Raw genomic sequence first — 10,757 nt, forward strand, 5'->3', positions numbered from 1 at the left:
CACATGCATATTGATCTCCTTCTTAACAGTTCAAAGAGGTGCGGGACAAGCTCCTAGCACAGGACCGCATAGAAGCAATTCAAGAGGAAATAGCGGGATTTTTGCTCGACCGGGTCATAGATCCCAAAGGAGAATACTATTACCTGCTACCGCCACCATGAACCACTTCCAATTGTTATCGTGCTCCGAAGGCACCAATTAGCTAGGCTAATGCCACTGGCTCCGAAGGCACCAATTAGGAGAAATTGTGTGTGTGTGTGTGTGTCTATATATATATACATGTGTGTATATATGTGTGAATTAATTAATGGTGGTTGTGAGACATTCGATGATATATATATATTATGATCGGTTCTACTAGAAATTCTATTTGTATATATGCATAACGTGTACAATATGTAGTATCGTAAAATACCTGCAAACGAAAAATAATTAAATGGAAAACACAAAATTAAATGAAAAAGAAATCATAAACCCAAAACCCCCCAACCTTTTAATACTGGTTGGTGACACCAACCGGTACTAAAGGGCTCCCTGCCCCCGAAGCTGGCTCGTGCCACGTGGTTGCCCTTTAGCACCGGTTCGTGCTAAACCGGTACTAAAGGGGGGCCTTTAGTGCCTACACTTTAGCACCGGTTACCAAACCGACACTAAAGGGCCTTACGAACCGGTGCTATTTCCCGGTTCTGCACTAGTGAGACCTTATATTGTTGATTCTAAAGTAACTATTCACATTGATCATGCTGCTATTAAATACCTTATGGAAAACAAAGATGCTAAACCTAGACTTATTAGATGGGTTCTCTTGCTACAAGAATTTGATTTGCATATCATTGATAGAAAGGGAGCTCAGAACCCCGTTGTAGACAACTTGTCTAGGTTAGAGAATGTTCTTGATGACTCACTACCTATTGATGATAACTTTCCTGATGAATAATTAGTTGTCATAAATGCTTCTCGCACTGCTCCATGGTATGCTGATTACGCTAATTACATTGTTGCTAAATTTATACCACCTAGTTTCACATACCAGCAAAAGAAAAAGTTTTCTATGATCTAAAACATTACTTCTGGGATGACCCACATCTTTATAAAGAAGGAGTAGATGGTATTATTAGACGTTGTGTACCTGAGAATGAACAGGAATAGATACTACACAAGTGTCACTCCGAAGCTTATGGAGGACACCATGCTGGAGATAGAACTGCACACAAGGTATTTGTCGGTGTTAAAACCGGTGGATCTCGGGTAGGGGGTCCCGAACTGTGCGTCTAGGATCGATGGTAACAGGAGACGAGGGACACAATGTTTACCCAGGTTCGGGCCCTCTTGATGGAGGTAATACCCTACTTCCTGCTTGATTGTTCTTGATGATATGAGTATTACAAGAGTTGATCTACCATGAGATCGTAGAGGCTAACCCTAGAAGCTAGCCTATGGTATGACTGTTGTATATATCTATCGACTAGCCTGGCCTCGGTTTATATAATGCGAGGCCTAGGATAACAAGAGTCCTAGCTAAATACGCCGGTGGGGAGAAGTCCTTGTCTTGATCGCCAAGTCTTGTGGAATCTTCCTTGTATGCGGCAGTTGTCCGAACTGGCCCATGAGTATACGGGCATGGGGGTCCTCGGCCCAATCTAACAGATCGGGAGATGACGTGGTGAGTACCCCCTAGTCCAGGACACCGTTAGTAGCCCCCTGAACTGGTCTTCAAGTTAGGGACGCTCCTCGATTCTTCCGAACTGTTCTTCATCTTCGGTCGTCGGTCTTGAAAACTGGTTCAACAAATCTTCTCACTCTTCGATCTTGAGGATCACTGAAGTGCATCCGAAGAGTTTACACATCGGGTATCCGAGGAGCCCCTTTAAGTTTCCGGCCTTTATCAATGCCTTGTTATTTTTATGCCACACCTTGGGTTTTGAAGTTGTTCCCGGGAGGCAGTGTCCTCTTGTGTCCGAGCTCCAACGCCGGACTGCATTCGAGGTATCTTTTGCAGCCGAGCACCAATGTCGGACTGCTTCCGAGCTCCAACGCCGAAATGTATCCGAGCTCCAACGTCGGACTGTGTCCAAGCTCCAACACTGGATTATATCCAAGATGTCATAGATCATCTTGGTCGAAAAAAGTTGAAGGAGTTTAGCCGACCTTAATGCCAGAAATGCCCTCTATGGAGCTAGCCGCTAGTGCCCGAGCTTTATGCTGGACTGCTTCCAAGGTGGTGCACCACCCCAACCGTGGGCTAATTTTTTGTGAATATTTTTAACTGGTGCAGTTTATTCTCTGCCGATGTATATCCAGTAGCCCTCAAGGTGTGTATCAGTCTAAAACCCGAGATGCACCTGAAGGTAAGCATAAAACCGTTGTTCCCAGTAGCCCCTGAGACTCAGGTCGATACGCGAAATCGGCCTGAGGATCAACTCCTAGCTCGACGGCATATGAAGGAATAAAAATGCAGTGTAATATATTAGAGATAATAGTGATCGGCGAACGGGCCCTGAGAGAGGGTCGTGAGAAGTCGACGTGATATATTAGCTTGATGCCAGATAGGTCCAGATGGTACTTATTGTTGTCCGAAGACGCGCTTTCCCATAGTTCGATCAAGCCGAACACTGAGCCCTTTGAATTTTCTGCATTGAATAGGCAATGCAGTAGCCCCGGAGACACTGGTCGGGTGGCAACACTAGATCAGGGGATCGATGTGCCCATTTAATATTTGTAAATAATGAGCGCAAAGCCCAGTAGCCCCCGAGCCTTAATGTGGGCATGGGTGGCCGAATTAAGGATCGATATCCAGAGTAAAATCACAGATTATGTGTAATGATTCTATGTATCCAAGTACTTTACATCATTACTTTGACTCCATTGCGACCACTTATCAGTTGAAAGTGGCCCATCGTTGGCCTCTACCCCTTAGATACTACGTAGGGTGCAATAACAAAACAACCCTTAGCCGACGTCTCAGTGCCCGAAGGCGGTTGTGTTAGCGGAAATGAGGCAATCAGATATGCGGGGTTTATAACTTTCGCTTAGTCATAGGAGCTTTAAACTGGGGAAGCTAGTTGTGAGCCCCCGGTTAGTGTTCGGCGACATCCACGAGGTCAAGCCGTAAATATTTTGACCAATGTTATGAACGGCCCGTCATTTAACATAGTCATCGGATCGCTGACCAGTTTACGCCTATTGTGACAGTCAGTTTTTGGCTTTCTCCACTGAGGTGCTTAACCATGCGAGCTGGAAGCACAATCGCAGTGGTTCTCCCTTTGCACACCTAGCCGAACAAAGCGGAACGTAGGAGGCAAGCACAGGAGCCGGGCAACCCAACTATTGACCGAAGACACAATTCGAAACCGATGCATATATGGCAATATCTGAGAGTGTTTTTGCCGAATCTCTAAAGGTGTCCGGCGTTGCACTACGAGACTAATGCTGGAAACACACAAATAGTTTAAAAGTGCCATAGGCTTGGAAAACCAAAAAACGTTAGTGAAAACCTGACGTCCGAATAAGATCAAGTGTTCGATGCCAATCTGAAAATTGGACTTTGGAAGAAAAAAAAGGTGCTTCTGTCGTGCTTTAACATGACACATCCTATCTCAAGACTTCAAGCGGGTCAGCCTACGGCTTCAACCTCCTATCCCGAAGGCGGAGTACTTCTCATTAGGCCAGTTTAGCAAACTAAACTCTAGCGGCTTTGAGAGAGAAATTAGGCTCCCCGGCTAGTGACCACACACTCGTGTCGAAAAAGGGAGTGGTAAATAATAATAAAATAAAAAAACTTTGCAACAACTAAGAAGAAGCACACTTATTATAGAACAGCTCATAGAAATTTAAGAGCCCCCGAGTGACTTGGGTAAAAGAATTTTATGTATAATGATTCTATGTACCGAAGTACTTATATCATATCTGTGTTCACCCGAACTTTAAACCCGTCTTAACTGATCGTCAGCTTCTCCCTCTTTGGTCAAGGGTCGAAGAGTGTTATGTACTCCACCTGTCGAGAATATTGACGGTGTTTCTGATAACCAGGCAATCAGGCCATAAGGCTGTAACAGACAAAGCGCGCTCAGGGAACTTATGCTATATTACTGACGAAGTGTAAGAAGCATCTTCGAAGAAAATAGTACCCCCACCGATACCTTTCTTCGGTTGCTCGTTGCTACGATGAGACTTGTGCAATAGATTTTTTGTACTCATGAGTTCCGTTGTGTGCCGAGCATAATTGAAAACAATAAGAGCGCTAGCTTTCGGCTTCACCCAGTCTGAGGTCCGGCTCGGATGACCCGATCGTGGCAATCGCAGAGGTGCTCCCTTTACTCCCTAGCTGAACAGTCAGAAACGTAGGGGTAAACACAGGAGTGAGGCAACCCAGCTTGCAAATCGCTTAAGTCAACATGGTGCATATTGTGGCGTAATACACGAACAAGGAACGAAGCCGTGCAAGTGTCATCATTTGCAAGAGGAAAGGCTTCATAAAGGAAGCCCCCAAGTAAACGAGGTATTTCAATTTGTGTGTCACAAACAAAGTTTTGACAAGGAAATTTCTTACAAGCAACTTTTTTCCAAAAAAGTATAATGCTTGGTCGAACCGAACACAAGTTAAAAATTTAAAACTTTGAGCATGAAGGCAACTTAGCTGGTTAATGTGTTTGGTATTGATGACGCGGTCCGAGCTTGATGCGGGACAAGGTTCCATCCCCCAAACCGGTCCCGAGGTGGCGGAGCAAAGAGCTCGGCACTTCGAACTGGTGACATAGCACGGTCAATGCAGGCCGGTAGAGTGATGCCGAAGTCCCCGGCATGGGGTAATGAAGTGTTGACGAAGCCCCCCGTCCAGCCGAGGTGACGTGGTATGTCGGTACGCCGAGTTGACGATACTGCCCAACCCGGATCATTTTCCTATGCACAAAAAATAGTGCAAACCGGAGATAGTAGTAATAATAATAATTTAAAAAAATCGTTGCATAATAAATAATTTGTGCAAAGTGAGTAATAAAATAAATATGGCCTGGCACCAAAGTCAATGTCGATGCAGGGCATCGGTGTGATGCGGTAAAGGCGTGGCAAAGCCTGAATTCACAGGTCGGTCCGAGTTCCGGATGCGGCGTTCGCCGAACCATGTACGGAAACTGACCGAACCACCATGCGACCTTCGTTAATGCGGCCACCATTTGATAGACCTGTGTACATATGATGGACAAACCAGAGTAATAATTCCTTGGGAAAAATGAACCCAAACAAGCAAAAAATATTAGGATTAATAGCACATGGTTTATTTGTTGTAGCAATCCGAAGAAAGTTGATTCCCAAAATAGGGACTCGATCCGCACACCCATTGCCTGATGGGTGATAAAGCGACGGCATGGCAATGCTAGCAAAGGTTGGCTCGCCGAGGCAAAGCCCTCGGTCCAGCTAATGTGAAGGAGATGGTCGGCTAGTGACACCGAAGTCTCCGGAGTAGGTTGATGAAGAGATGGCGAATCCCCCGGTCCAGCCGAGATGTCGAAGCCTCGATGTCAGCCGATGAGTCGAAGTAGGTCGACGTGATGGACACCGGCTTGTAGAACAATAGTGCGGCCCTGCCGACGCAGGTCGTGACGTGGTCAATGCCGGCTTGATGAAGTGATCGTGCGGCGATGCCGGTGTGCCCGCTCCGTGTAATCTGTGGGGCGGCGATGTTGGTGATGATTTATCCTTCGTGATGCTGAACTCTTGTTCGGCTTGCCAAGATGATGATCTGAAGAAGTTGAGCTCAGCTCAACAAAGTGACGACGTGTCTACCGCAGGTCGGCAGCCTTGGAGCAATATTGCCGGACTGGTTTGACACCAGCATGATGATGAAGATGACCTCAGGGGAGGCTTAAAATTTTACGGGCACGTGTTTAAAAACGCTGCACGATACCCTAGAAGAGAATTCCTCTAAAATGTTGTCCAATATCACGTTCATAAAAAACATGAATTCGGGTCGGATCCGTATTCGCGCAGAAAACAGATCCGAAAATTGGTCCACTCATCGGAAGGTTCCCGGAGTTTGAACCGTCAGATCGAGCTGAAATTTGGAGGGGTAGTAGATATGGGAATTCCGCAGTATATGAAAGGTTGGATCTTACAAAGGACCTCCGAGCTGGGCTCTGGAGACCACGCCCTAAACTCATCCAGATTTGACAGGGCTCCAGTATATTGTAGATTGTCAGAGATTCCTTCATCGGAACTCGACAAAATTTTGCATGGCTGTTGTAGACTTAATTCCGCACTATTCCACCAAAGCGATCGTCAAACCAACGCTCGAGGAGGCGGTGACGGCGGATACAAGTTTGTTGTCCATAAAAACAGCACGGCTGCCCGAGGGCAATGTTCACGTTGAGCCCTCGAGCTCCATGGATGATTCCTCTATGATCATGATAGAGATCGGAGTTGATGTTGAAGAAGGCCATCGTCCGAACATGATGATCAAAGATGGAGCACGGTCCTCGGTTGAGCCAAGGTGACCAGTCGAGCCGGCGACGAAGATGCCGGCATCGCAGCTGACCTGCGGACGAGCCATTGATCCTTTTGTCGATCACACAGCGGAACTCTCAATGAAAGAACCAATGTCAGTGTCAAAACCGGCGGATCTCGGGTAGGGGTCCCGAACTGTGCGTCTAGGATCGGTGGTAACAGGAGACGGGGGACACGATGTTTACCCAGGTTCGGGCCCTCTTGATGGAGGTAATACCCTACTTCATGCTTGATTGTTCTTGATGATATGAGTATTACAAGAGTTGATCTACCATGAGATCATAGAGGCTAACCCTAGAAGCTAGCCTATGGTATGATTGTTGTATATATCTATCGACTAGTCTGGCCTCGGTTTATATAATGCACAAGAGGCCTAGGATAACAAGAGTCCTAGCCGAATACGCCAGTGGGGAGAAGTCCTTGTCTTGATCGCCAAATCTTATGCAATCTTCGTTGTATGCGGTAGCTGTCCGAACTGGCCCATGAGTATATGACCATGGGGGTCCTCGGCCCAATCTAACAGATCGGGAGATGATGTGGTGAGTACCCCCTAGTCCAGGACACTGTCAGTATTGCAATCCAGTTTTTATTGGCCTACTCTCTTCAAGGATGCCCGTAAGTTTGTCTTATCTTGTGATGAATGTCAAAGAATTGGTAATATTAGTATACATCAAGAAATGCCTATGAATTATTCACTTGTTATTGAACCATTTGTTGTTTGGGTCTTTGATTATATGGGACCGTTTCCTTCCTCTAATGGGTATACACATATTTTAGTTGTTGTTGATTATATTACTAAGTGGGTAGAAGCTATTCCAACTAGTAGTGCTGATCATAACACCTCTATTAAGATGCTTAAAGAAGTTAATTTCCTGAGGTTTGGAGTCCCTAGATATTTAATGACTGATGGTGGTTCACATTTTATTCATGGTGCTTTTCGTAAAATGCTTGCTAAGTATGATGTTAATCATAGAATTGCATCTCCTTATCATCCATAGTCTAGTGGTCAAGTAGAATTGAGTAACAGAGAGCTAATTTTGCAAAAGACTGTTAATAGATCTAGAAAGATTTGGTCCAAGAAACTTGATGATGCATTATGGGCTTATAGAACTGGATATAAAAATCCTATGGGTATGTCTTCGTATAAAATGGTTTATGGAAAAGCATGTCACTTACATCTCGCATTAGAACATAAGGCATATTGGGCCATTAAAGAGCTCAATTATGATTTCAAACTTGCCGGTGAGAAGAGGTTATTTGACATTAGCTCACATGATGAATGGAGAACCCAAGCCTATGAGAATGCCAAACTATTTAAAGAAAAGGTTAAAAGATGGCATGACAAAAGGATACAAAAGCGTGAGTTTAATGTAGGTGATTATGTATTGCTATACAACTCTCATTTGAGATTTTTGCAGGCAAACTCCTCTCTAAATGGGAAGGTCCTTACATCATCGAGGAGGGATACTGTTCTGGTGCCATAAAAATCAACAACTTCGAAGGCACAAATCCAAGGGTGGTGAACGGTCAAAGAGTCAAACATTATATCTCAGGTAATGCCATAAATGTTGAAACCAATATTATTGAAACTGTAACCCCGGAGGAATACATAAGGGACACTTTCCAGAATGTTTCAGACTCCAAAAAGGAATAGGTATGTCGTACGGTAAGTAAACCGACTCCAAAACAGTTCTAATGGCAATTTTTCTCCTTTTGGAATATTAAGAAAAATAAGAAAATAAGAAGCAGACCGGAAAGGACACGAGGCTTCCACAAGGGTGGAGGGCGCGCCCTACCCCCCTGGGCACCTCGTGCGCTCTTCGGACTCCGTTTTCTTGCACGATACTTCTTTTGGTCGCTAAAAATTCATTATATAATCTCCCGAAGGTTTTGACCACCGTATCAGGCACATATCTCCTATCTTTGTTTTGAGCTGTTTTTCTGACAGATCTAGATCGCCATGGGGTCTTCAAGTGCCCCCAAGGACAAGTTCTTCATACTCAGCTGCATTGTTAGTACAAGGGAACATTAAGCGGAGAACGTAACAAAACTTATCACCTCGTGGAGAAGTTAATACGACTCCAGCCCCCGAGCCTTCCAATTGCCTGGATCCGTCAAAATGGATGGTCCAATATGTGTGATCCGGCTTTTCTTTAGGTGCTTGCAGTTCCGTCCAATCATTGATGAAATCAACAAGTGCTTGAGACTTAACCGCGTCCGAGGCACATACTTCAACCCGTGCGGCCCAAGCTCTATTGCCCACTTGGCAATCCGGCCAGTCGCTTCCCGGTTCTGGATGATATCCCCCAAGGGAGCAGAACTGACCACCGTAATGGGGTGCCCTTGGAAGTATTGTTTAAGCTTCAGGCTTGCCATAAAAACTCCATATACCAGCTTCTGCCAATGCGGAGGGAGTGGGCTCGGGCGGGGACCAGTTTTCCGTTTCAACAATTTTTTAAAATCATAAAATTCCAAAGGGAAAATAGAGTTTTTGGGCGTTTTAGACGTTTTTTAGACGTTTTTAGCGTTTAGTGCTAGGGTTTAGATTTAAGAGTTTAGGGTTAGGTTTTATGGTTTAAACCCTTAGTTTTTACTATTTAGCATAGAGTTTCCGACGTTTTAAGTCCCGGGTTTAGGGTTTAGGACAATTTTTGAAATGACAAAATTGTAAAAGGAAAAAAAGATATGCTCTAATTTATGTTTTTTTGAATTTTGGTTAAATCTTGTCAAACCGGTCCAACAACTGATTCAAGAAATATAGAGTGTTACTAAATAATTACGCAATACTATTAGTGTTACTAAACAAGTATCTCAGTTTTTTTGAATTTTGGCCAAATTTGGTCAAACTGTGGTCAAACTATGGTCAAACTACTTATTCAAGAAATATTAGTGTTAATACATAATTACTGTTTTTTAGAATAATAGTTTCAAACTCAAACGGTGAAACGTGTGACTTCATGCCCAAGCTAAACTACTGAGGGTTAATAGGATTGACAGCTTACATTTGTCAGGAAAACAACAAGTGCAGACTTGGAATGTAGGGGCAATAGAACTCTGAAGTTAAGCGTGCTCAGGCTGGGGGAGTGAGAGGATGGGTGACCGGCCGGGAAGTCAGGCGATTTCGAATGAGTGATCCACACTTGAGCAGTTAAGAGACGTGATTAGACACTAAATAATCAAATAATTCAGAAAAATCAAAAATCGAAAAAAAATCAAAAAAAATTCCAAAATTTTCAAAAAAAAAATTCAAAAACAAAAAACCTTTAGTACCGGTTGGTAACACCAACCAGTACTAAAGGTCCCCAATACCAGGGCGCGAGCTCACGCCACGTGGTGGCACTTTAGCGCCGGTTCATGCCAAACCGGTACTAAAGGGGGGGCCTTTAGTGCCCACCCCCTAGTGTCGGTTATGGAACCGGCACTAAAGGCCCTTACGAACCGGCGCTAAAGCTCCGTTTTCTACTAGTGATTACGGCCAATCTGCTTGTGAAGACAATTTTGTACACACCGTTGATAAGTTGCCTGGGCACTCTTGAGCCCAAAAGGCATAGACACATAGCAGAAGGCTCCAAAGGGAGTTATGAATGTCGTCTTCTCTTGGTCCTTAACTGCCATTTTGATCTGATGATAGCCAGAATATGCATCCAAAAAACTCAAACGCTCACAACCCGCCGTAGTATCAATAATTTGATTAATACGGGGGAGGGCAAAAGGATCTACTGGACAAACCTTATTAAGATCTGTGTAATCCACACACATGCGCCAGGTGCTGTTTTTCTTAAGGACCAGCACCGGATTGGCAAGCCACTCAGGGTGGAAAACTTCAATAATAAAGCCAGTTGCTAAGAGCATGGCTACCTCTTCTCCAATCGCCTTGCGCCTTTCTTCGTTAAACCGGCGGAGGAATTGTTTCACCGGTTTGTACTTAGGATCCACATTAAGAGTGTGCTCAGCGAGTTGCCTCGGTACACCTGGCCTGTCAGAAGGCTTCCATGCAAAAATGTCCCGATTCTCACGGATGAACTCGATGAGCGCGCTTTCCTATTTCAAATCCAAGTTGGCACTGATGCTAAACTGCTTGGATGAATCGCCAGGTACAAAGTCAACAAGCTTAGTCTCAGCTGCCGATTCGAATTTCAGGGCCGGATCATGCTCTGTAGTTGGCTTCTTTAATGGAGTCATGTCCGCCGGATCAACATTGTCCTTATAATACTTCAGCTCCTCGGTGGCACAAACCGACTCTACGTAGGCCGCATCTC

This window comes from Triticum aestivum, chromosome 1A (genome assembly GCF_018294505.1).
Source record: "Triticum aestivum cultivar Chinese Spring chromosome 1A, IWGSC CS RefSeq v2.1, whole genome shotgun sequence".
In the NCBI taxonomy this organism is placed as follows: domain Eukaryota; kingdom Viridiplantae; phylum Streptophyta; class Magnoliopsida; order Poales; family Poaceae; genus Triticum; species Triticum aestivum.